The 24,369-nt window shown below is 44.1% G+C and overlaps 1 long non-coding RNA gene across 2 annotated transcripts in view; it reads left to right on the top strand.

Moving 5' to 3' along the window:
* LOC131516751 (uncharacterized) overlaps positions 1-24,369 on the top strand; it is a 36,281-nt gene that overhangs the window by 2,531 nt on the left and 9,381 nt on the right. For both annotated transcript variants that reach the window (XR_009264217.1, XR_009264216.1), the window contains exons 2-4: positions 14,043-14,115; positions 16,871-17,049; positions 20,705-20,788. This is a non-coding gene — a long non-coding RNA (uncharacterized LOC131516751). The remainder of the gene's footprint in view (positions 1-14,042; positions 14,116-16,870; positions 17,050-20,704; positions 20,789-24,369) is intronic.

The following is a 24,369-nucleotide window of genomic DNA, read 5'->3' as shown; positions in this document are numbered from 1 at the left end:
TTTAAGATTCTCTCTCTCCCTCTGCCCCTCTCCCTTGCTTGTGTGTGCTCTCTCTCTCTCTCTCTCTCTCTAAAATAAAATAATTTAGTGAATAAAACTTAAAGAAAGGTTCCATGAAAATTCATTCATACATCTAGAGCGAGAAAGAGCAAAGTGGTAAAACGTTAAAAATTGTTGATGCTTGATAGAAGGTTTAGGGATGCTCATGGTACTATTCTTTCAACTTTTTGGTGGTTTTGGATTTTTGAAAATTAAAAATATGAAGAAAAGATATATAGGTGTAATTGTGATTAAGAAAACTAAAACTCCCTTTAAAATGTTGCTGAATTTGTAGTATTTTTATTATTCTAAGTTTTCTCTGCTAGTTTCTCTTCACTGTTATATGTGGAGAAGGTCCTCAGTTTTTTTTATATATACTTAAAAAGGCTCCTAGGGGCACCTGGGTGGCTCATTAGGTTAAGCAGCCGACTCTTGATTTCAGCTCAGGTCATGATCTCATAGTTTGTGAGTTCAAGCCCCATACTGGGCTCTGCGCTGACAGTGAGGAGCCTGCTTGGGATCCTCTCTCTCCCTCTCTCTCTCTCTCCCCTTCCCTTGCTCTCTCTCTCCCTCTCTCAAAATAAATAAATAAACTTAAAAAAAAAGGCTCCTAATTCAGCTTTTCTGGAAAGTGTCTGGATAATATATGAGAAATCTTACAAACTTCATAACAACTTTAACTTGGGTATTTATCCAAGAAAATAACTATGGGCTCCTGTAAAGATTCAGCAGCAGGGTTGTTCATGCCAGTATAATAATACATCGGTGAAGAAACTGTATAATTTAAATGCTCACCTCTTTATTGTTGATTAGATAAACTATGGCCCGGTCACCTAAAGAAAGGAATGTAGCACAGGCATCAAAAATGTTGTGAGATCAACCATGTGTTGACAATATTTGAGGCTGGATGACTTGTATATAGGAGCCCATTCTTTTTCCTTAATTAGAAAAAAAAATTGCAGAACCATGTTTAACAAGTAGAAAGATATTGGTACAATATATTTAGCTTATGAAAAAATGGTATGGGGGTGCCTGGGTAGCTGGGTCAGGTAAGCTAACAACACTTGATTTCAGCTCAGGTCATGATCTCCCAGTTCCTGAGTTCCAGCCCCAAAATGGGACTCCAAGCTGACATTGCGGAGCCTGCTTGGGATTCTCTCTCTCTTCCTCTCTCTCTCTCTGCCCCTCCCCTGCTCACTCGTGCTCTCTCTCTTTCAAAATAAATAAATAAAGTTAAAAAAAAAAAAAAGGAAAAATGGTATGTACTGTCTAATCCTATTTTTGTTTAAAAAAAAAAAAAAGACTGGAAAAATATACATCCAAGTACTCAACCTTGATTCTCTCTCCAGGTTGGATTTACAGGTAGTTTTTATTTTTTCTTATTTCAACTTTCTGGAATTTATAAAGCGAGCATGAATTGTCTTTATGTTAAGAAGATAAAAATCATGTTTGAAGAGATGTTACTGAATTACCCAATGTTTTCTTCTACCTAGTATGAAGCATCCCCACTGGGGGTTCCTGGGGCCTCACCCAGAGGTGGGACCATCCTAGGCCACAAGGTGGTAGTACTGCTCGCTGAGGGCGGCTCTTTAGCACCCTCTATCGCACCCCTGAGTGTCCTCTGCCTCCCTTATCCCAGTCTCAGCCTCTTTAGCCTGAAAAACACAAGAGCACTCCCCGAAAAAAGAAAGGCAATCTGGCGAATACAGGGTCTCCTCCCCACTCTGTACCTGGGTTAGGAGTGTAACTAGTTCCCGCAGTGGCGATGGCAAGTCAGGAAATGTTCCTTTCCTTGGGGTACCGGGAAGCCTCCCCACAGACAGTTGCCTGGTTGTTTCTAGATGTGACAGGACCGCCAGAGAGAGTGTGTGTGTGTGTGTGTGTGTGTGTGTGTGTGTGTGTAAGAGAGAGAGAGAGAGAGAGAGAGAGAATGTGTTAAGAATGTATTCTGCATGTTTTACTGATTATGTCATTTTTCTTGGTGTGTGTTAATATTTAGAATATGTTCTTTTATTTCAAAACAACAATTATGGATAGAATGTTGAAGAAAGCATAATATTTACTTCATACCCAATTCTATGCATACTTTCTTCTGCTTTTCAGTCCACACATTGTTCATCATGCTGGAAATCCTTGCTATACCTTCCTTTGAAGCAGGATCAATGCACTATACAGATATAATTTCAGCAAATGACCTAACCAGTATGAAGTGCATTGAATAATGGTATCATTTTGTGTTATGCTCTGTGGACTTTTTTTAAAAAGTGCTTTATCTACAAAACAATAATGTAACTGTATTTATAAAATCGTTTCCCAATTAAGAACATATTTAATAATTTATAAAAGTGGACATTTGCACAATTTTTTATAGTTCGCCTAATTGTTTAAAGTGCAAAAATTAATGTTTTAATATATTCACAGAGTTCTGCAACCATCACCCCCATCAATTTTCACGGTCATTATACTACTGTATCAATTAGCAGTCATTCCCCACCTGCCCCCACATTCCCTCCCCAGACCGCAGCAAGCACTGCTCTGCTGTCTCCATACATTTTCCTGTTCCAGAAATTTCATATACAGTAAATGGAATCATACAACATATGCTCTTTAGTGGCTGACTTAGCATTATGTTTTGAAGATTCATCCGTGTTGTCACATATAGCAGTGGTTAAGTCCTTTCTATTGCTGAATAATATTCCATTGTGTGGACTTTTACTTATCCATTCAGCAACTGATGGGTATTTAGGTTCTTTCCACTTTGGGGTTATTATGAATAATGCTACCATGAGCATTTGTGTGCAAGTTTTTGTGTGTGGGTGGATACATGGTTTCATTTTTCCCCCGGGGTATATACCTAGGTAACTCGATGTTCAACGTTTTGAGGAACTACCAGGCTATTTTCCAGGGGCAATATATGTTGATTCCAATTTCTCCATGTCCCAAACACTTGTTACCTGTCTTTTTGGTCACAGTCCTCTTACTAAGTGTGAAGTGGTATCTCATTGTGGTTTGAGTTGTATTTCCCTGATGGCTCGGGACCATTTGTGTATCTTCTTTGGTGAAATGTCTGTTCAGACCCTTTGCTCATTTTTTGGTTGGATTATTTGCCGTTTTATTGTTGGGTTGGACGAGCTCTTTATACACCCTAAATATAAGCCCCTTATCAGACATCTGATTTGCAAATATTCTGTCTTATTCTGTAGGTTGTCTTCTTACTTTCGTGATAGTGTTCTTTTGAGGCACAAAAGTTTTTAATCTTTTAAGTTTTAATTTTGATGAATTTTAATTTGGGGGTTCATCAAATCTTAGAAGCCACCCACTCATAATGTCTGGCCCACCCAAGACCCAGGCCGCTGGGGGTTCATACTCTAGTGTCCCTGCTTAGGTATAAATAAAACAGCATACCGAATAATGGCATTTGCCCTTAGCTTTTTTCCCCCTGACCCTGTAGTTAGCTCGAGTAGTGGTTGGGAGTAGGTTGGGCTTTCCTGTTCTTTCCCACTGAGAGAGCAGAACTGAAGACCCCCTACAAAGGCATCTCTAGTGAGCTGCCTGGTGTCTATGTGGGTTGCCCACTGCAACCTCACCTCAAGGGATGTGGGCTCTGGAGACCAGAGCCAGGCAAAGTTAAAGCTGCTTGTACCCGGGGATAAACACAGCTGACTGTGGCTGCTGTCCTTCCGGAACTTTATTTAGGCACATGAAAATATATGGACTTGTTTACGAGTGTGGGTTGGGGTGGTCAGTTTTTTTCTTTTCAGCAGACTGGGATCATTTTCTTTCAATTCAACAAGTATTCGTTGATTACCTCCTATATGCTAGGCACTTTTAGATCGCTGAAAATCTGCAACTTGCAGTTTTTTTTTTTTTTTTAATTTTTTTTTCAACGTTTTAAATTTATTTTTGGGACAGACAGAGACAGAGCATGAACGGGGGAGGGGCAGAGAGAGAGGGAGACACAGAGTCGGAAACAGGCTCCAGGCTCTGAGCCTTCGGCCCAGAGCCTGACGCGGGGCTCAAACTCACGGACCGCGAGATCGTGACCTGGTTGAAGTCGGACGCTTAACCGACTGCGCCACCCAGGCGCCCCTGCAACTTGCAGTTTTTGCTTAAAAGCATAAAATCTTTCTGTGTCAATACATAATGATCTGTCATTTTTTTCATCACTGTAAAACATTAACACACTTAGCATTTTGATGTATTTAATGCTCTGATAAATATGAATTGATCGAAGTACCTCTAGCTATTTCTATCACCATTATTGGGTGGGATGCAATGAACAGATTTCCTAAGGTTAGGGAATTAGACATAAGCAGGGTTATGAGTTTAAGTCATAGACTCTTTCTCCCTAATGGGTTAAAACATATTTTTCAGTTTTGCTTTATACTGTGGATCTGTAGAAAGAATTAGATTGGTACAACTATTTTTTTTAGTTTTTTAAAATGCCTATTTTATTTTTGAGAGAGAGTGAAAGAGAGAGAACAAGTGAGGGAGGGGCAGAGAGAGAGGGAGACAAGAATCTGAAGTAGGCTCTAGGCTCTGAGCTCTTAGCACAGAGCCTGACACAGGGCTAGAATCCACAAGCCATGAGATTGTGACCTAAGCCGAAGTTGGATGCTTAACAGACTGAGCCACCCAGGCGCCCCATGATGAGAACTTTTAAGATCTACTCTCTTAACAACTTTCAAATATACAACACGCCATTGTTAACTATACCCACCGTGCTGTACGTTACATCCCCAGAACTTACTTATTTTATAACTGTACGTTTGTACCTTTTGACTCCCTTTCCCCATTTCCCCCACTCTCTTACCCACTCGCTCTGGCAACCACCAATCCCTTCTCTATTTCTGTGCTATTTCTGTGAGTTTGTTTTTTTAGATTTCAAATATAAGTGAGATAATACAATATTTGTCTTTGTCTTTCTCTCTTATTTCACCAAGCTTAATGCCCTCAAGATCCATTCATGTTGTTGCAAATGCCAGGAATTCCTTCCTTCTTTGTGGCTGAATAATATTCCATTGTGTGTATGTATATATATATATATATATATATATATATATATATATATATCTCACAGTTTTTTATCCATTCATCTGTTGATGGACATTTAGTTTCCTTGTCTTGGCTATTGTAAATGACATTGCAATGAAAATGCGGGTGCAGATATCCTTTTGAGATAGCGATTTTGTTTCCTTTGGATATATACCCAGAAATGGAATTTCTGGATCATATGGTAGTTCTATTTTTTAATTTTTTCAGGAACCTCCGTACTGTTTTCCTGGTACTGGTACAGTGGCTGGACCAATTTACATTCCTGTCAACAGTGCACAAGGGTTCCCTTTTCTACGTCCCTTCCACACTTGTTGTCTCTTGTCTTTTGAATGACAGCCAGTCTAACAGGTGTAAGGTATCTTATTGTGGTTTTGATTTGCATTTTTCTGATGATTAGTGATAGCGAGCACCTGTGGGTGCTCATTTTTCACGTACCTGTTGGACATTTGTATGCCTTCTTTGGAAAAATGTCTATTTAGTTCCTCTGCCCATCTTATGATGTTTGTTTGTTATTTACTATTAAATTGTATTTCTTTATATATTTTGGATGTTAATCCCTTGTCAGTTACATGACTTGCAAATATTTTCTCTCATCAACTGGGTTGCCCTTTCATTTTGTGGATGGTTTCCTTTGCTGTGCAGAAGCCTTTTAGTGTGATGTAGCCCCACGTGTTTATTTTTGCTTTTGTTGCTTCTGCTTTTGCTGTCATATTCAAAAAATCATGACCAAGACTGATGTCAAGGAGCTTACTGCCTATGTTTTATTCCAGGAGTTTTATGGCTTCAGGTCTTACATTCAAGTCTTTAATCCATTTTGAGTTGATTTTTGTGTATGGTGTAAGATAGTGGTCCAATTTCATTCTTTTGCATGTAGCTGTCCAGTTTTCCCAGAACCATTTATTGAAGAGACTATCCTTTCCCCATTTTATATTCTTGGCTCCTTTGTCATAAATTAATTAACTGCATGTGCATGGGTTTATTTGTGGACTCTCTATTCTGTTCCACTGATCTGTGTCTGTTTTTGTTTTTTTTTTTTAATTTTTTTTAACGTTTTTATTTTATTTTTGAGACAGAGAGAGACAGAGCGTGAACAGGGGAGGGGCAGAGAGAGAGGGAGACAGAGAATCCGAAACAGGCTCCAGGCTCTGAGCTGTCAGCACAGAGGCCGACGCGGGGCTCGAACTCACAGACCGCGAGATCATGACCTGAGCCGAAGTCGGACACTTAACCAACTGAGCCACCCAGGCGCCCCTCTGTGTCTGTTTTTATGTCAATATCATACTGTTTTGATTACTATGACTTTGTAATATAGTTTAAAATCAGAAGTGTGATGCTTCCAGCTTTTTATTCTTCTTTCTCAAGATTTCTTTGGCTATCTGGGGTCTTTTATGGCTCTACACAGATTTTAGGATTATTTTTTCTATTTCTGTGAAAAATGCCATTGGAATTTTGATAGGGATTGCCTTGAATCTGTGGGTTGCTTTGGGATCTGTCCTTATTTTCAACAGCTGCATGGTGCCTGATAGCGGGGCAGCATTACAACTCCATGATTTCTTTTTTTTTTTTTTAATTTTTTTTAACGTTTATTTATTTTTGAAACAGAGAGAGACAGAGCATGAACGGGGGAGGGTCAGAGAGAGGGAGACACAGAATCTGAAACAGGCTCCAGGCTCTGAGCTGTTAGCACAGAGCCCGATGCGGGGCTTGAACTCACGGACCGCGAGATCATGACCTGAGCCGAAGTCGCCGCTTAACAGACTGAGCCACACAGGCGCCCCTCCATGATTTCTTTAACTAGTTTCCTAATTGGGGGCATTCAGATGGTCTCCGTATACTTTTCTATTACAAATAATGCTACAATGAGTGCCTTTGTCATGTGACCTTGTGCATATTTGTGAATATTTCTGGTAGACTCCTATGGGGAGAATTGCTTAATTAAAGAGAATGTGCTGAATATTTCTAATTGTTTCCAGGTAACAAGATTGTGTCCATTTATTCTCCTACTACTAGTATATGAGAGGATTCTGCTCCCTGTGGTCTAGAAGTTAATATTATCAAGTTGATAGGTGAAAATGGGCAATAATCTTTTCGATAGTTATCAGCCTCAGCCGTTTATCCTGACCGAGCAGCTTGCAACCCTCAGCACAGGGCACTTCGGGGATACAAATTAGAAAGGTCAAGTTCTAGCTGTTCTCATGGGTGAGCTTCAGCTATTACCGACGCTTGCTCAGATTCATTGTGTACTTTTATATCCACGGTCTGTTTTCTCCCTTACCACCACACCCTCTAAGGTAAATGCCGTTATCTCATTTACAGGTGAGGAAACACACCCAGAGAGGCCAATTTCTCCAAATCACAAAGTTAACAAGTAACAGAGCCAGGGAGGAAGGGGCCCCTGAGGGTGAAGGAAAGAACAGCAAGGGTAAGGCCACTGTTAACCCAGGAGTTTGAGTACTGACCTGGGTGTCAAGGCCAGAACCAGACCAGTTGTGTGGTCTGGAATGGTCCTAAATTCCTTCCCATGGGCTGCGGCATGTGCGATCTGTTCTGCCTGCACTTGTCCTGACTGGGCATGAGGTGGAGGCTACAGATATGGAGAGAGGAACCCCCCTGAGTCTAGTAACTCAAAGGCATCAGGGGAAGAGAGGAAAGGACTGTTACCCTGGTGCTGGCAGAGGCGTTTATGAACGGATGATATGTGTGCAGACCTTGTCCATGAGCTCATGAGAAATCTCTTCCACCCTCCCAGCTGGCCGCTGCGCTAGTCACTGCCCAGGGCCCTCAGCATAGACTTCATTCCTCCAAACAAAGCATCCACTTAAACAGTCCTTGTATTTCCGTGGCTCTACGCCTAGGAATTCCAAGGGCAGATTTGTTTAACCGTTTCTGGCTCCAGTACTTGCAGGTTGGTCCTCAGAACTCAATGGTTTGGAGAAATATTTTCAGCAGACTCCAAGTGGGGAGCCGGCGGGCAGCTCAGCGTCTTTCCTTTGAGAGTGCATTTGTTCCCCCAGGGAAGCTCAGCTCAGTGGACACACTTCCAGGGTCATAAAAACCCCTGTGGCCTTACACTATCAGGATTTTAGTCCCCAAACATGAGGCTCCTCAGGGTGGTACCATCTCAGCCTCTCCCCGACATGACCTGAGGGTTGGGGGGGGGGGGGCGGCGCACAATGCACCACTTGCTTTGCCAGCCATGTGAAGGGGGCTCTGCCACTGGGTAGCTGGCTGGTGTTTTCCGATGTGAGAGGCCCGAAGACTACGGAGAAGAGTCTTGTATCCTGAGCCTAGTGAGAATGTGGCCCAGGATCTCAGGAAGGTACAGTCTCTCTGCCCTTTTGTTTGTAAAAACAGTAAGAAATCTATCCTGTGGTCATGTGAGAGAATGTCTTTATTCTTAGGTAACGCGTATACATATGCAGAGAGAGAGAGCGCACGTGCAAATGGTGCATCTGGATTAAAGGTATTTGGAAATTACTTATACCATGCAACTTTTCTGTAAGTTTGAAACCGTATCAAAATTAAATGGTGACAAAAAAGTAGAATTATAAAACTCAGAGAAGCATACTTTGGTACATTAATTCTCATTCACACCTGACTAGCCCAAGAATGGACTTCATTTTTGTGTAAATTTTGAATTATTTGTACCCAGTTGTAATCATAGACAATTTTGTAGTCTGTTTTTTGTTTGTGTGTTTGTTTTTACTTGACATCGGTCGCAAACTGTTGTCTCTGCTGTTACACAGTGCTGGTAACTATCATCTAAATGACTTACAAAATACCATTACAGGTCATAATTTATGCCTTCCCATTGGTGGACACTCCAGAGGAAGCAGGGGATTGATCTGAGTTCATCATGAACTTTGTACCAGGGGCTATCCACCACAGGCCTTATCTTATTTGCCCCTCACAATCACACTAAGATAAATATTTTTACCCCCAGCTTGTGGGTACGGAGCTTATAACAAGCCAACCCCACTCACTCAGGGCAGATTCAGCATTCAAATCCAGTCTCTCTGACTCCTCTGCTCATGCCTTCCCTTGGCTCTTCCACCACTGAAGCCTTCCCTTCTTCCTCCTCTAACTGCATGGCTCTTTTTCTGTACTGCAGTTTCTATCTTGTACTGTAGTTATTAATTCCATGTCCCCAACACTGAGGCTAGCCTATGGGCCCTTTGAGGGTAGGGCTCACAGCAGGTTTACCCTTGGAGGCCTCAACGTGCTTAGGCCCTATGGAGGTCATTCATGGCAGAAGTTCATGTCATTTATTCTTTCAACACATACTGTATTTATGGAAGGCCTACTGTGCTGCAGGCACCGTTCTAGATTCTTGGGACACCTTAGCAATTCAACAGACAAAATGGAGCTTATATCCTAGGGGAAGAAGATGTACAATAAAAAACATACGTAGTAAATAAGAAAAGCATATGTTATGTTAGTCGGTGCTAAGTAATATGGGAAAAGAGCACGGTAAGGAGAATAAGGGATTACAGGAGGAGAGGGTGTTTTAATTTTCAATGGAGTAATTAGGGTAGGCCACATTGAGGGAGTAACATTTGAGCAAAGATTTGGAGAAGAGAGTGAATACCACATGAATGAACACATGAGGGAATAAAGTTACCTTTAGGATACATTCTAACTATACAATTAGAAAGTGGGCATTAGAAGAGCTAGGACCCATGGGGTGCCTGGGTGGCTCAGTCAGTTAAGCATCTGACTTTAGCTCAGGTCATGATCTCATACTCCATGAATTGGAGCCCCGCATCGGGCCCTGTGCTGACAGCTCAGAGCCTGGAACCTGCTTTGGGTTCTGTGTCTCCCTCTCTCTCTGCCCCTCCCCTGCTCGTGCTCTGTCTCTCTCACTCTCAAAAATGAATGTGTTTAAAAAAATTTTTTTTTGGGGCGCCTGGGTGGCGCAGTCGGTTAAGCGTCCGACTTCAGCCAGGTCACGATCTCGCGGTCCGTGAGTTCGAGCCCCGCGTCAGGCTCTGGGCTGATGGCTCGGAGCCTGGAGCCTGTTTCCGATTCTGTGTCTCCCTCTCTCTCTGCCCCTCCCCCGTTCATGCTCTGTCTCTCTCTGTCTCAAAAATAAATAAAAAACGTTGAAAAAAAAAATTTTTAAAAAAAAAAATAAAAAAAAAAAAATTTTTTTTTAAATAAAGAAAATTTTTTAAAAAAGAAAAGCTGGGACCCTAAGTCTGAAAAAGTCAATGCTAAGGAGACATAAGATCAAAGTTTAAAAGATCATTCCAAGCACAGACAGGGTGGGCAATGGCTCATTCCACAAACAGTGCCAGTTTGGCTCCTCCAAAGTAATGTCAGAGCGAACAAGAAAAGCTGCTTTACACACAGGTAGTAAACACCTAAGACTTAAACCCCTAAAGCTGGCATGGGCTGAAAACACAGGACAGTTTTCAGTAAACCCATAGACACCAGCCCTGTGGTTGGTGATTGGAAGAAGTTGGGGATATTGGTAGGGCATGCCCCAACCATCTGACGTGATCCAGGACAAAAGTCCAGTCTTGTGCCATGTTAGGACGCAGGACCTGGGTGAGCTGGATGCCACCGAGAGGCCCTGTTGACCCCGGACTGCACATCTCACATCAGCTAACACTGAAAGCCTTTTCTTTTACATGTCATGCTGTTGATGTTTGTCGAACAAATTGCAAACTGAACAGGTAGAATTATTACACTTAGAATTATTGCATTTGTGAATTTTTTTAATACAAGAATTACGTAGAATCAACTTTTTCAAACATATAATCGCACTTTCTGACGGGGCAGGAGATATCATTTTGACCAAAGTATAATCTTTAACAATTTATTTGCTTAGTAAGTAATTTCCAAGTTAAATGGCCTTTGTTTTTCATAGACTGTGTCTGTGTAAATACACAAACATATTATCGATGAAATGAATCATAACTGAAATATGTGAGGTTGGCCTAACAGAGGATTTCTATGCAAATAGAAGCTTCTTTTGTGAAGTAAATACTTCCTGAAATTTTGCCTTACATATGTAGATTTTTGTTTATTGGGTTTTCTTAGAGTAGAGCACACCCACTTGACATTCCAGTTTTAAAAATGTATTTAAACTTAATATCTACTGATATGGAATGTTCTCAAAACAGTAAAACACAGATCAGCACATATTGTATGCTGTATCGTATGCTATCATTTCTATTAAGAATATACACATACAGGCTCATATATGCATAGAATGTCCCTAAAGGATACACAAGGAGTTGGAAACAGCATCTATCCCCAGGGGAAGAAATGTGATGATTAGAAGGCAGGAGAAGAGGGAGATGTTGTTTTCACTCCATATCTTTTTATATCTTTTGACCTTTGTACCATGTGTATACATTACCTGGTCAGAAAATAGTCTTTTTTTTTTAATGTTTATTTATTTTTGAGAGAGACCGGGAGAGACAGTGTGTGAGTATGGGGAGGGGCAGAGAGAGGGAGACAGACTCTGAAGCAGGATCCAGGCTCTGAGCTGTCAGCACAGAGCCCCACACGGGGCTCAAACCCTTGAATGGTGAGATCATGAGCTGATTCAAAGTCAGATGCTCAACCAACTGAGCCACCCAGGTGCCCCAGAAAATAAAGTACTCTTTAATACACCATAAAAAAATAAAGCATCGCTGTTTCAGGACAAATATGTAGTCACCAAAATGACTCGGACATTAAGTAGTGAATGTTAGTGTTAGGACACACTGGTAGGGTCAGGAAAAGTATTGACTGAGTCCAGGAAATGCCTTCTCCAAAATGCTCCCTTTAATTGCAGACTGTATTTCAAATCATTTGACCTCAATTTTGTTTTACAGATTTATTCAATGTACAATTTATTTACCTGCCTTTATAGTTAGGGATCTCTGCTCTGTTGTCACAGAGTCCACCATATCTGCTCTTAAAGACTGCCTTTTCTTCTTCTTCCTCTTCTTCTTCTTCTTCTTCTTCTTCTTCTTCTTCTTCTTCTTCTTCTTCTTCTTCTTCTTCCTCCTCCTCCTCCTCTTTCCCCACCCCCACCCCCACCCCCAGTTGCAGTTTGGGAAACACAAAGACTTTAATAATTATATGAGCCACAGATATGAACACACACTCTGCATAAGGCAAAGTACAAATAGGAAACAGAATCATTGGAAAATATTCTACCTCAACAGTCAAAGAAACTCAAACTAAAACAAAGAAATACCTTATTTAATATGCAAGTCATTCAAAGGTTACCCCCAGTGGCAAGTAGGGTCTGGTAAAAGCTGTATGTATTTATCACTGGCTAAAATATAAATCAGCTCAGCCCTTTGGCCAGGCATATGTCAATTCATGCAGCCATAAAAATATTGATGTCTTTTTTTAAAGTATTGTTATCTCTAACATGTTTTTTATTTTATTTTTTTAACGTTTATTTATTTTTGAGACAGAGAGAGGCAGAGCATGAACAGGGGAGGGTCAGAGAGAGAGGGAGACACAGAATCCGAAACAGGCTCCAGGCTCCGAGCTGTCAGCACATAGCCCGACGCGGGGCTCGAACTCACAGACCGTGAGATCATGACCTGGGCTCGGAAGCTTAACCGACCGAGCCACCCAGGTGCCCCTATTTTATTTATTTTTTTAATGTTTATTTATTTTTGAGAGAGAGGGAGAAACAGAGAGAGAGGGAGACACAGAATCTGAAGCAGGCTCCAGGCTCTGAGCTGTCAGCACAGAGCCCCATGTGGGACTTGAACCCATGGACTCTGAGATCACGACCTGAGCTGAAGTCAGATGTTTAGCTGACTGAGCCATCCAGATGCCCCAAAATATTAATGTCTTTTGACTTAGTAATCCCAACTCCTGGGAATTTGTCCTGAGGAAATTGTTTCCAAAGAAGAGAAAAAGCTGTGTGTGGGAAGATCTTCATTCATCTGTATCCATCAAAGGGAAAAGGTGAGGGGCTAGAAAGAGCGATGGTTTTGCAGTCAAGTGTCTGGGGTTTGATGGCTGATCTTGGGATCTGCCGCTTAGTGTCTGTGTGGTGTTGGATAAGTGACTTGATCTCCCTAAGTCTGTATCTGCCAGGATGGAAGGAGGGGAATCAGGCTGGGAGAGTCGTGTGGGACCAGAGTATGGAGGATCTTGACTGCTAAGACAAGGTCCCCAGGCTCTATGAAGTGGGTAAGAGGAGCATTGCAAGTATTTGACCTGAGCTCCACCTCAGGAAAGTTAAGCTGGTGGTGGCATATAAGATATAAGCAACTAGCGAGAAGGTGGAGGTAGGGAGGCCCTTTAGAAGGCTTCTGCAGTAGTGTATATGAGAGGCAATGACTAATTAAATGATGCAGCCTAAATTGTGCGAGTACTTTGTGGGTGATGAGTCATTATCATAAATCTCCAGCTTCCCCGAAGCATCTATTTTATAGCCTGCACTGAGCAGAAGTATCACCTAATAATACCTTATATTTCTAAAACCTTTTACGGGGGCGCCTGGGTGGCGCAGTCGGTTAAGCGTCCGACTTCAGCCAGGTCACGATCTCGCGGTCCGTGAGTTCGAGCCCCGCGTCAGGCTCTGGGCTGATGGCTCGGAGCCTGGAGCCTGCTTCCGATTCTGTGTCTCCCTCTCTCTCTGCCCCTCCCCCGTTCATGCTCTGTCTCTCTCTGTCCCAAAAATAAATAAAAAACGTTGAAAAAAAATTTAAAAAAAAAAAAATAAATAAAAAACGTTGAAAAAAAAATTTAAAAAAAAAATTAAAAAAAATAAAACCTTTTACGGTTCAAAAAGTGCTTTCATGCATATTATCTCATACGATCTTCTAGGGTGTTTACAAGTTGGTATTGTGAAGGACTTGTCCCAGATATTGTAGCAGGCCTATTCATTTATAATTTCCAGGGTCCACCCCTCCTCTCCTTCCCTCAGTTCCCTTTTGTTCAGTATTCAGCACTTTCCAGTTCTTTTTTCCATTTCACTGCAGAAAAAGAAAAAAAAAGAAAAGAAAAGAAAAACAGAGTGGCTGAACAATGTCCCCTGCTTAAGTCCCCCAGAAGGTGGGTAAGTCATCAATGTGCTGAATTTGAGCACATTTGGTTTATTTAATCATGTGTTCATTTTTCTCTGATTGCACTGGAGTTTCACACATTCCACCATATGTTGTCTCCATGATGCTGTGCACACACGAGCGAGAACCCATGTGGGGGCCTAGCTTTCCCTCTCTTCTCTCCATCTCCAGCCCATTTCCCATCCCAGAGAGGGGCGTCTCCCTCTGGGGGCCCAAAAAGGGATCCCCAGTTACACAGACCCAATCCCTGAGAAATGGGACTTGTGATCACCCGGGAAATCTGAGGTCCTGGCCTCCACTGTGATCACAACGTCCTAACTCGGGGCTTCTCTGGCTTCCAGAGGCACTAATGAGCAGGGCTGAGCGGTAATTAAGACTGTGCTCAGCTCCCCATCACACAGCACAGCTGCAGCCAGCCAGGAGGAGGGAGAGGGAGGAGGACACGAAGGATGCCTCCAGCCTTCTCTTCCCACTCTGAACCCACTCTCCAGGGCTCTGTTTAGTGCAGCAAGGGGGAGTCAGTAAAGCCAAATAATGAGGGAATAACTGTAGGATTCAGCTGCCCAAAGCTGGGGAGGAAGCATCCAGATGCCGGCCAGGTGTTGCTTCTCTATCCCATGAGGCGCCAGTGGGCCAAAGCTGTGCTTTTGTCAGAGGTGAGAAGTATCCTCTTTTGCAACCAGCCTGGCACAACAGGACCTGCATCAGGATGGGACTGTGGTCTCTCAAGGTAGGGGCAGCATGATACGTGCCACCCACTATTCATTGCCATGCAGATATACCATTGCTTCTGGGGAGGCTTCTGAGACCTTCTCTGGCTCATACCCTAGACCAAGGCTCCACTCTGGGTGAGGACCAACAGCAATAACAAATACTGAGTGAGCAACACTGAGCCAAGTTCTGGAGACCCACAGATCCATATGACCCAGTCTCTTCCAGACAGCATACCCTCCAGAGAGGGGGCAGATGTGGAGAGATATGACTGCTATGATAGTGGTAAGAACAAATTCTAAGGGAAACAGAGTAGCCTGGGTAGATTGAGGATAGCTCTGCTTGTATAGTGGCAATCGAGTCATGTCTTGAAGCAGAACACAGATTCACCAGAAAAGAGCTTTTTGGCAAAGGGAATAGAGCCAGCGAAGGCATGGGCATGAAATAGCAGATGGCCTGTCCTAGTGCAGTGAGCATTCAGATCCAGACGGTGAGGCAGACCTGGTGCATAGCTTGAGTGGAGAGAGGAGGGATGGATTCTAGGGGTCGCTGGCCTGGTGGGAGCAATTGCCAGTCTGACTCACATTCCCCAGTTTACACCACTTTCAGGTGCACAGATGCTCCCAGACTATCAGAATCCGTAGGGAGCTGTCCCAGCCCCAGGTGCTGAGCAGGAGAGGGATCAGGGGTGAGTTGAGGGGCTGACGGAGAAAAGCCAGAGCTAGAGGGAAGGGGATTAGGCAGAAGGAAAAGGCCCCATGCTCACACAGGGACGCAACTGCAGCCAGGGGAGAGGGGTGCCTGTTGCTAGGCTGGAGCCTGGGCCTCACGTGGGGCGGCGGTCACCCTTTTCCTTCCTGTCCTCTGCCAACTTCTTCAAGAGTCACAGGTACCTGGAGGTCCCCAAAACCTACTCTGTCCCCAGGTAAGGGATAGAAGTATTCAGTGATGATTCTGTAGGGGCAGAACTGGGAGGTTATGTCAACCACTTCCCAAACATGTAAACCTATGAGTCAGAGAAAGAAAGGTTAGCCTCAAAAATGCTGAATCTTCAGTAACATTGTGACCACTTTCAAATATATACAATCAGGACTCATTTCAAATAGCCTTTTGGAAGCATGCTAACTTTTTTTTAAGTAGGCTTCATGCCCAGCACAGAGCTCAATGAAGGGCTTGAACTCACAACTCTGAGATCAAGACCTAAGCTGAGATCAAGAGTCAGACGCTCAATCGACTGAGCCACTCAGGCACCCCAAAGCATGGTAGCTTATGACCGCTGGGTTATGGCCGTCCCCTCTCCTGCCAAGAATCAAAAGACTTCCCCTTTCCTTATCTGAGTGACATGATGAAGTTCTCCAAGGGTATTTTGGGCTGACTGATGAATAAAAGGAGCCTGGAATGCTGCTGTGTTAAGTCAGCCACCTCTTGGCTGGTGAGTGCACACTTCATGACTTGCCTGCATGTAGATTTTTCAGTTCATGACAAGCTTCATTTTCATTCTGAGCTGGTGGTCTTGTTTTCCAAGGCAGTGTTTCCCAAAAGGCTTGAGATCTCTTGCATGGCCATGGCTCAAAAGTTTGGAAATGAGATCCACAGGTGAGCTGTGTTCTCTATGGAGCTAACCTGAGGCTGCCCTGTACCCCTTGTCTCTCCCTTAAGGGGTCACAAGGTCAACAGGACACCTGTGGACACCTCTTCCCGGTGCCTGTATGTCTGCCCTGTAGGAGAAAGGTGTAAGGAGTGGAACGGGTATATCTGGACGGGGAGGAGGGCTGTGAGTCCAAGCCTCCTTCACACATGGGAAACAAAATATCTGGCTTCCCTTCTTGTGCCCTTGTCAGAGAAGTGGATCTGGGACCCAGCCTCGTCTCTCCCCCCTGACTTGACAGGCATGGGAAGCGACTGTGGAGGGAACTTCAGAGCTGGGGGAAGTAGAGGGAGGATTGCCTTTTATTTTGAGTATCTTTCTTTGGACTTTTGCATTTATAATATTTCTATTTTTGAAAGAATCATTTGGTTCCTTTTTCTTTTAGCATATTTTCTTTAGAGCAACAGAGGCTTTTGCAATATGGAAAAAGTGACATTTGATCTGAAGGAGTGTGGAGGGGAGCTCTGAGTGTGGGGGACTGACCTTTACTAACCACCTACCCAGAGCGGAGGCTGGAGAAGCGCGAGCTGAGCCTGCAGCAGTGATGTCTGGTGCCCTCCACAGGTCAGTTCACAATGGGAGTCTCGGTGACGACCCGGAGCTGTGTGTGCGTGCCTGTGCTCGCCCCGCTCTCCAGCGGATTCTGTGGATGGCTCTGGCTAACGCGTCTGTCCACGCGCTCTGTTGCCAGCTGTCCCAGTTCTCTCTTCCTCTCTCCCTCTCTCCTTTCAGCCCAGCCTGGAAGCCCCAGGGCTGGGCCAGAGGGAAGCAGTTGTTGCTGTTTTTCCCCAGCTCCCGCTCAAACGTGACACCACAGAAAGGTCAAGCCCACGTGGTTCTGCACGTCCCCTGCCTGGCCCGCCCTGGCTGTTACCATGACGACTCCTGGGCTGGAAATGTCCTTAGCCACCTCTACTCAGCATGTTGGGTGGCTGTCCCAGGCTCCGTTCTCAGAAAAGCCACTCCAGCCAGCTGTTCTGGAGTTATAGGTCTTCTGGGAATATGGACAGACAGATATGGAAAAACAGATCAAGTCAGAGGCACACACACCGACAGAGACAAAGAGAAATAAGGCATATTTAGGGACCCAGAGAATGTGAAGAGGCAAAAAAGTGAGATGGTGACAGGGTCTCAGTGATGCAGGACTGAGGGATGATGAACAAAGCACAGCAGAGTCTGAGACAGAAACAAGAAAAGAGACAAAGAGAGGCACAGGGAACTCATGACAACAAGGGTGAGAGAAGCCCCCACTGAAGAGTAATGGAGATGGCCTGAGGGAGGCAGAGAGGGGAAAGGGGACAAGTGTGACAGGAGTTGGCCCACACTGCCTCACTCCCATCCCAGTAAAGTGCCTTGTCCTGAGCCGGGCTCAGATCCAGTATTTGTCTCACCTCCCCAAGGTCTCAGGTGGGATCTCAGGTGATTTGCTGGCCGGGCTCTTTCTCTGGCTGGGTCACATTTGCCATCCATTTGCGTTGCCCTAAGCTGACAATGGTGAAGTTGAACCCCACCCCAGCACACACCCACACCCAGCCCCTCCTTGCCTTAGGGAGGCCCTTGGTTCCATTTCACCCCAAACTCACCATAAATACCTACAGCTCAGCCTCCTTTCTCCCAGGTGGTGGAGTGGGTATTAGAGCACTGAGTAGGATGGTAAGAAATGAGGCAAAATTAGGGAGTTTGAGTGTGACCATCAGAGGTGACGGAGCCCCTGGGCGGGGGGCAGTTAACTAATATGAAGGAGGAGAGAAGGGGTGACTGGAAAGACTGAGTACCGGTCAGGAATGCAGGGGTAAGAGGGTGAGAGGAATAGGGGAGGGGAGTGTTTGGAGTGCTCACCCAGGAGGCCAGAGGAGCAGTAACTGGAGTCACAGACCAACTAGGATTGGTCCTCCAGGGATGGCCAGGAATTTTGCTTCCAACATTAGGTCATTAATTTCCTATCTTAGAAGTGTCTCTAAGGCTTTGAGTGAGGTCTCTCAGGGTCTTTGAATTCGCAGTCATTCTTAGCCTTTTCTTCTTAAGAAATAATAGCCCATAAGCAGAGGAAACTTGGAGCCCATCCAGCCTCCAACCAGTTCTGTCCTTGACCACTGTAGAATGAACAGTACAACCAGTATCCCTAATGTCACCATGTTCCAGGCTCACATGTGGGTGTAGAATAGAACAGGTGGCAGCCTAGAGAGCCTAGTGCCTTGGTAGCCTCAGAGCAGACAGCCCAGTGAGGAAACTTGGCCCAGAAGGGAGAATTCAGCTCAACATAGCTGTGGGTGGACATCAGATAAGGCTATGCTGAATTAGCCAACTTGGAGAACTCCTTGGGCCACAGAAGCTAGAATGTGAAAATCAAAGGTCCCATGCTGTCCCTGGAAGATAGGTCCCAGACTGAATGGGAAAGGGACTGTGGCAGATGTTGTTGATGCCCTACCCCACATCCCTTCAGCCCACCTCTATGTCCAACTGCTGCTGTGATGGACAGTTCCAGGACATGTTCACGGTTTCCCATTTATGATATAATGATTTGTAAGAAATGTATATTTAGTCATTCAGATGACCAAAGTATCTTTCTCAGATATATTTGGTCTTCATCCACAGTTCCTGAAAATACTTCACAGCCATAAAGGTGAAAGGGGTGTCTTGTAATTACTGAAGTTGACTTATAGACTCCACCCAAAGGCAGCGGCTGGTTTCCAGGAGGAACAACTTTGTGATTAGAGTGTTGGAACTTTCAGTCCTACTCCCACCTCCACCCCAACCTCTGGGGAGGGGAGACTGTAGACTGAATCAGCCAATGGCCAATGACTCAGTCAATCATGACTATGCAATGAAACCTCCATAATAACCCAAAAGGACTGAGTTGGGAGAGCTTTGGAATTGGTGAACACATGAAGATTATGGAGAATGGTGTGCTTGGAGAGGGCATGGAAGCTTCGTGCCCTTTCCTCATACCTCACCTTATGTATCTCTTCATCTGACTGTTGACTATCACATCCTTTAATAAACTGATAAATAAATGTTAAATGTTTCCCTGAGTTCTGTGAGCCACCCTAGTAAATTAATTGAACCTAAGGAAGAGGTAGTTGAAACCTCCAATCTGTAGCCAGTTGGTCAGAAGAACAAATAACAGCCTGAGGACTGGCATCTGAAATAGGGAGTGGGAGGCAATTTTGTGGGACTGAACCCTTAACTTGTGAATCTGATGCCATCTCCAGGAAGATAGTGTCTGAATTGAGTTGAATTCTTGGACACCCTGCTGATGTATGAGAATTGCTTGGTGCTGTGTGTGTGAGAACCCGACCCACCCCCGTTGGAATTGGGTCCAGGAATCCTAATAGACCATCCTTCTCCTTCTCTGTGGGAGGCTTTTCTCAGCCTCTGCAGGGCAGCCTAGAAGTAGTAGGATATTAACACTCCCAAAAGACAAACCTCAACCACTGAGGGATGGGGACTGGTGGAATTATAGCCATATTTCCCCATCGCTCAGTGGGAGAAATTCTGAGCTGTGATCTTTTATGCGCCTCAGAGTGATCCCAGAGGGACTGAGCCCTAACTACCCACAAGGAACCACTCACTAGACCCTCCCTTCACCATCTCATTCTCTTTGCTCCATTATTCTTGCCTACCCCCTAAAATAAACTGTCTACATCCAAGACCTTGTCTGATGGTATGTGTTCAGAAGACATAAAATAGCACAAGGGCTGTCTTTCTGTGATCTTCCCTGCCAAAAAGTCTGTCCCACATGGCTGGACTAAGATAAGAATTGTTGGAGAGCTCTGCCTCTGACTGATTGTTGGTAAGTGATCAGATGTTTGTTGGAAGAGGTCATTATCATGTAAGGAGGTCATTATCATCTAAAGAGCTCAACAGCTCCTCCTCCAAGATTTTGCAGAGTCCAGGGCTGACTTATTAGCAGCAAGCACCTGTAGGTCTCTGATGGACAACCATAGACTTTCATAACTGGAAAGGACCTTAGGGGTCACCTGATCCAACTTTCTATGAAATAAAGGAATCCCTTTTCAATATCTCTGATGCCTGATTGAACATATATTATTGGACAGCTATTAGAAAGTTTACCTTACACTGAATTGTGATTGCTCTCCCTGAAACTTGCCCCCAGTGGTCCTAGTTTGTTCTTTGTATGTCAGTGTTTGATTTTTCTGCTCAAGACTCCTCCAAATATTTTAAGGCCAACCATGTTTATCATATCTTCTCTTTCCAGGCCAAATTTTATTGCCTTGACCTTTCTTCAAATGAGATGATCTTCTGGGCCTCCTTACCCTGGACCCCTACTCCAGGCAGCACTGTGAGTTTGTCAGTGTTCCTCTTTCATAGTGCCCAAATGATACTTCAGAGTCGTATGGCCAGTGCCGAATTTATTTTTATACTATTATAGCCCTAAGTACATTTCCACTATTGATTCCTAGAATTATAAACTTTGGCAGGTACACAACACTACTGACTCAACTGAACTGTAAAGACATTGAACATCTGTTGTTTTGGTTTCTCAGCATCCCTTTTGCTTTTCTTCAGGTAACAGCAACTCTCTCTCACTTCCCATTTTCAAATGGTTCTGGTGGGATTGGCAACCACGGTACCCTGTGCCTCTAGCCATAGGTTTTGGCCCATGACCTAGGCTCAGCCAATGAAAGCCAGTCCTTTCCCTGGTCACAGCAATTGGTTTGATGATTAGCATGTGACTCAGGCCAGGCCAATCAGAATCCTTCCCTGGGATTTATTATATGGAGTTGGAAGGGCTGGATTTGCTAAGCTGGGATGATGTAAAGAACTCCCAGCTCTATATCTGCTATACCTACACACAAAGAAATAGAGAAATTAAGAGTGAAAGAAAGAAGAGATTGAAGGTATTACTTGAGTATTTGGATCCAGATGACCTTGAGGCCAGCTCTACTTCTGTCCTTATCAATCAATGTCCCTTTATGGTTTAATCTAGATTGAGTCTGTCTTCTGTTACTAGAACAAACTAATACACAGTTCTTTTTGTGTCCTCTAATTGTGTAGTTACTTTTTAAATCCTAAATGAAGGGCTTCATATTTATCCTTATTAGATTTCATACTTTGTCCCATCATTTCAGTCTACAAAAATTTAGAGTCTGATTCTGTTGGTCAGTCAATTACCTATCCTCTCACTTTTGGTAAGGGTGTCTTCTATGCACTTACCCAAATCATTAATAAAAATGTTCAGCTCAGCAGAGTGAGGAGGAAGAAGAAGGAGGAGGAGGAGGAGGGGAGGAGGGGGAGGAGGGGGTAAGGGAAAAGGGGAAGAAGAAGAAGAAAAGGAAACAAACAAGATATGAACATCGTATCAGTTTATTAGTCAATGAGTACAATTTTTATATGGTTTTTCAAACAACTAAGAATTTACACTACTGTACTCTAATCCAACCTACACCTTCCATCCTGTCTCCCAGATCTCATGATTTAGTTGACCAGATGCTCTGCTGAAGGCTATGCTGCACCTTGGCATTCTGCTGAGATACCAATTGATAATCTCATCCAGGGGCACCTGGGTAGCTCAGTCGGTTAAGCAGCCGACTTTGGCTCAGGTCGTGATCTTGTGGTTCATGAGTTCAAGCCCCGCATCCGGCTCTGTGCTGACAGCTCAGAGCCTGGAGCCTGCTTCGGATTCTGTGTCTCCCTCTCTCTCTTCCCCTCTCCCACTCATTCTCTCTCTCTCCCTCTCTCAAAATAATAGATAATCTCATCCAAAAAGGACATAAGATAAAAAACCAAAAGTGGTTATTTATTTATTTATTTATTTATTTATTTATTTATTTTAGAGAGAGAAAGGGCATGTGAGAGGGGGAGAGAGGAAGAGAATCGCAAGCAGGCTCTATGCTCAGTGTGGAGCCCAATGTGGGGCTTGATCCCACAACCCTGGGATCACAACCTGAGCCAAAATCAAAAGTCAGATGCTCAACTGATGGAGCCACCCAGGCTCCCTGGTTCTATTCTTTAAAATGCTCAAAACCCAGGGTGCCTGTCTGGCTCAGTAGATAGAGCGTGCAACTCTTGATCTCAGGGTCATGAGTTCAAGCCTTATGTTGGGCATGGAGCCTATTTAAAAAATAATAATAATAAATACAATACAATAAAGGAAAAAAATAAAATGATGATAAACTCTCAGTAACCCATCTCCTTACCTGTGCACACATGCATGCCCACATAGGTACCATCCCTCTTACCTATCTCTGCCTCCTCCCTCCCTGCTTATCTGCAAAATAACTGATTTTTTAAAGTGGATCAGGTCAGCATGAAGGGAGCAAAGAGTCTGTCTGTTTGGGAAGAGAAAACTTTACTTCCGAACAATCTGTGACCTGTAGCACTTGGGAAAAGGAGGTGGGGAGAATGCCAGGAGATGAGTATATCTCAGCCACACATTGACTCATGGTGGGAAGTACCACCGCTTAAGATGGCCTCCAGCTGGAGGGTGGGGCCTCAAGGAGCAGAGACCCACCCACCTGTCGCTCCAGTGCAGCCTATAGGAGGCAGTGTGGTGCATCCAAGGAGCACAGGCTTCGGAGAGCTAAGCCAGGCTAGAAATTCCAAACCCAGCAACACCACTTGCTAGCCACCCCACACTCCCTCGTGCCAAACCCAGGTGTCAGGCTCCACTCCTACTCTCTCACTTCATTTCACTAGGATACTGAGTGCTAGTGGTTCTTCTCCTCGAAATGCTTCCTTTATCCACTTCTCTCTAGGCTCAGAGCCACATCCTCGTTCGCGTTACCATCATCTCGTCAAATATTTCTTCCGCACCATTCGCTCTTTCTGGGACTCAAATTACACGTATATCAGACTGATTGATATTTTCCCACAGATCTTAGAAGCTTGGTTTTCTTTTTTTACTCCCACTCCTTTTTGCCCCTCTTTGCGTTTCAGCTTGGACGGTTTCTACTGACCTCTCTCAAGTTCATTGGTTTGGTTTTTTTTCCTCAGCTGTACCTACTATGGAAAAACGTGTTGAAGGAATTCATCTCTGGTATCATGTTTTTTATTTCTAGCATTTTTTTTAAGTAGGCTCCGTGCCCAACGCGGAACTTGAACTCACTACCCTAGGATCAAGAGTAGGATGCTATACTGACTGAGCCATCCAGGAGTGCCTATTTCTAGCATTTGCATTGGACTTTCTCATAGTTTCTGTGTCTCTGCCAAGACTCCCTAAATGTTCATGCAAGTTGCCCACCCTTTCCCACTAGACCTTTTCACATATTAGTTATTATTATTTTAAAGTCCCTATCTGGTAACTCCAAAATCTGTGTCATCTGTGAATCTGGTTCTGTTGATTTCTGTAACTTTTTTTTTTTTTTTGAGAGAGAGAGAGAGAGAGAGAGAGAGAGAGAAAGAGCAAGCAGGGGAGGGGCAGAGACAGAGGGAGAGAGAGAGAATCCCAAGCAGGCTCTGCACAGCCAGTGCAGAGCCCCACGTAGGGCTCAAACTCATGAACCATGAGATCATGGCCTGAGCCAAAATCAAGAGTCGGGCGCTTAACCGACTGGGCCACCCAGGTGCCCTGATTTCTGTAACTTTTGACGATGGATTTTTATTTTTCTTCTTTTTCATATGTGTCATAAATGTTTATTGAATGCCCATCGCATGTAAACAGTAGAGACTGAGGTAAATGGTATTTATGTCTGGAAGTGGCCATGCCTCTTCTGTTGGTCTGAGGGGTTGAGTCTGTTTAGTTCGGGGTCAGGCAGGGTTTGGGCTATGTTGTTCCCACCATTACCTTAGTGCATCACAGGCTTTGAATCCCTCTAGTAGTGGGCTGCTTAGAGTGTGGACTGGTGTGTCAGAGGATTTTTCTGGGTTCCTGCTCCACGGACCTCAACCATCCCTGCATGCCTGCCCTACACCAGCAGTGGA

This window comes from Neofelis nebulosa, chromosome 7 (genome assembly GCF_028018385.1).
Source record: "Neofelis nebulosa isolate mNeoNeb1 chromosome 7, mNeoNeb1.pri, whole genome shotgun sequence".
Lineage (NCBI taxonomy): Eukaryota > Metazoa > Chordata > Mammalia > Carnivora > Felidae > Neofelis > Neofelis nebulosa.
Note: the sequence above shows the minus strand (reverse complement) of the source record. Positions and strands in the feature narration are given on the sequence as shown.